The following is a 3,324-nucleotide window of genomic DNA, read 5'->3' on the forward strand; positions in this document are numbered from 1 at the left end:
CTTTTGTCTTCAGGAGTTCCCACAGAGGCCCAATACAGTTGAGGGTCAGATGTTTTCAGGCTTTGTCCTAAGGTCTGGATCCCTCCAGGAATGATTTTGGCCTCAGGAATTTTCGGGTTGGACTGGCCTGGGAGCCTGACCCAGGAAAGATGCTGGTCTAGGGCAGCTGGTGGCCATGCCACCGAGAGAAGCAAAGGCAGATGGAGCAGGAAGAGGCCCCAAGGCCTCCTGGGGACTGCACTGAGGAGCTGGGTTGGTCTGGATGCAAAGGATCAGGAAGAGGAAAGGTCAGCCCCAGCATCCCAGAATGAGGCTGGTGGGTCCTGCAGGCCCAGGGAAGCAGAGGGAGGTGAGGGTGGGCCCAGGCTCCTGGGGCCCAGAGAAGGCACTAAGTTGGTCTGGATGAAAAGGATCAGGGAGCAGTATTGGTTCCCCAGGTGTCTGGGGCTCCAAGACAAGGAATGGGGCAGGGCCTAAACTCGGAGGAGAGAACGGTGGCAGAGATGGGAGGGTGAATGAGGCTGGGGGAGTCAAGGCCCCGAGGGCGCAATGGACTTAACCGGGAGAGAGGCCTGTGGGTAGGAGAGAGGCCTGGGGAGGGTCCTGCAGGCCCAGGGAAGCAGAGGGACGTCTGGGTTCCTTTTTTTCCCCAAGATGTTTAACTATTCGAAATGACAACAATAACATCTTTACAACTACAACAAAAATGGTGGAAAACAGCAATACGACTGACCAAGTATAGATGCTTAAAAAAAAAAAAATGTCTAGGAAGCATTGGAAGCTTGGAGGAATCCAGAATTAAAGGAGGGGGGTGTGATAGTCTTTGGCTGTAGCCGCTCCATTATTAATAGTGTCTTGGCTGTAGGAATGAGATCTTGATTTGTGATCTGGTGATCTGTATCTACTACAGTAAGGAGAAGGTGGCTTCCTCTGAACCGGCAATCTTCGGATCTGTGATATCCTGGATCCCATCTTCTATCTTAGTAAGAATCTTGATGTCTGCCACCACCTCCGCTGCCTCCTCCTCCTCCTCCACCAAGTGTTGGTCTGCCCATGTACATGCCTGGTGTAGGTGCATGTGTTCTCTTGGTGATAGAATAATCCACACAAATTCTTCCACGATCCCCCTCCATTCCATTCGCCCTTTCCGTAGCCTCCTTAGAGTCATCTATCCGCTCAAAGTCCACAAACGCAAATCCACGCGATGGCCCAGTCCTCTGATCACAAACCACAGGAACACCACTCAGTGGTCCATATCGTGAAAAGAATTCACGAAGATCTCTCTCTTGTATACTGAGGCCAAACACTCCGAGACAAGTGTTGGATCTGGATTTGCCCTGCTGCCGGTATGTCTTCTGCGGTTAGACGCTGCAGCGCCTGTGTTCTGGTGTAAAGGCCGACTTCAGATGGCTCTGTGAGAATGGGATCTGGAAAAGTGGAGTGTCCGCGAGAATGCATCCAGGACCTGGACCTGGATCTTGAGAGAATGGGATTCAGAGTGTTTGGACCCTTGATGGCTACGCAATCCTGACTTACTCTCCGATTGTACACGAGCATGAGTTCCGGTTGGAGATTTTCACTGAGTGTGGGACTCTGCCCTCAAAGTTGTTCTCAGTACCACTCCTGCCGGCCAACCACTCCCCAGAACTAAGGACAGTACTGTGGGGAGGAGGAAAGCCATGGCAACCACGTCGCTCCGCTCCACTCCCACCAGCTCCAGACTCCAGCACAGTCTCTTCAGAAGTAGAGAACTGGGAAAGACTGAATAACAAATGGAGTGGAAAAGCGGTTAGCCATGTGAAAAATGAAATCAGATCTTTCTTTACACCCTAGACAAACCCAAACCTGAAAGAATTCAGAGCCTCTATGCTCAAAGCAAACTTTTCAGCTTTTTATTTATTATTATTTTATTTTATTTTTTAAACAGGGCCTTACTATATAGGCCTGGCTGACCTGAAACTTACTATGTAGACAAGGCTGGGATATGTCACACCCGGCGAAACTTTTTAACTTTTAAAGGAAAGCAGAATTGAGTATCTTTCTGACATTAAGAAGGGGATTTCTCAGGGCTGGAGAGATGGCTCAGTGGTTAAGAACGTTGGTTGTTCTTGCAGAACACCCGGGTTCGAATCCCAGCACCCACATGGCAGCTAACAACTGTCGGTAATTCCAGTCCCAGGGGATCCGACAGCCTCTTCTGACTTCCGTGGGCGTTGCACTACACAGGTGCACTTACCTACATGTAGGCAATACACTCATACACATAAAATAAATTTTTTTTTAAAAAAGGAGGATTTTTGACTTTAGGGGAAGAATTTTTTAAGCAAGATACAAAAATAGACTAAGCATTAAAATATATTCACAGTTTCAAATATACTAAAGTTAGCCATTAAGATGTGTCATCAAAAGACATAGCAAAGAAAATAGAAAACAACTAGGTGTTATCACAACACAAAAGGCTAGTGTGCACAGTATACATGGATCCCTACAAATATGAAAAAAAAAAAAACGCAGAAAGCTGCAAAAGATTCCCACAGTCATTTCACAGCAGAGCAGATGTACAAAGCCCTGCTCAAGTTCATCATCAGATGTCAATCAATGCCACACAGACACCCGCCTACATCTGTTTATAATAAACCAAGGCTGACAGTGAAAGTCTGAGGAGAATGTGACTCAATGTAATGGGATTGCTAGTAAGAGTGTAAATTAATATAACCACTGGGAAAATCATCTGTGTATTTTAAGTGTTCATGCTATAAGACCCAATAATTTCACCTTTAGGTACTTACCCAAGAGAAACATTAACATTTGGATAATATGAAATACATAGGTGAATATTCTTAGCAGGAAATACTTTCTTAGGAAAAGAAACTGTAGGCAACACAACCATCTATTCGCAGAAGAAAATATAGATTTTAGTAGCGTTGTACAATAGATTTTAACCCAGGTGAGAATTCATGAACTACAGCTTTGCTGGCAAACTGGAAACAGTGTCTCAGAAACAATGTTAAAAGAAAACAGGCTAAAGGTTAAGAGCACTGACTACTCTTGCAGAGGACCCGGGTTTGATTCCCTGCACCCGCATGGCGGGTATGAACCGTCCTTAACTCCAGTTCCAGGGGAATCTGAAGCCCTCTTCTGACCTTTGCAGCATTGCACGACACGGGTGCACTCCCATACATGCAGGCAATACACTCATAAAATAAAAATAATAAACAAAATATTTTAAAAAAGGAAGGAAATAGGCTACAGGGGCTGGGGAGATGGCTCAGCCGTTAAAGGCGCCGGCAGTCAAGCCTGTCATCTTGAGTTCGGTCTCCTGGC

At 46.3% G+C, this 3,324-nt stretch overlaps 1 pseudogene; it reads right to left on the reverse strand.

The window, feature by feature from the left end:
• Positions 1 to 798: 798 nt before the first annotated feature.
• LOC103732231 lies at positions 799 to 3,085 on the reverse strand (annotated as a pseudogene).
• Positions 3,086 to 3,324: the final 239 nt, after the last annotated feature.

The sequence above is a fragment of the Nannospalax galili genome, unplaced genomic scaffold, assembly GCF_000622305.1.
Source record: "Nannospalax galili isolate Female #2095 unplaced genomic scaffold, S.galili_v1.0 scaffold312, whole genome shotgun sequence".
NCBI classification, from domain to species: Eukaryota; Metazoa; Chordata; class Mammalia; order Rodentia; family Spalacidae; genus Nannospalax; species Nannospalax galili.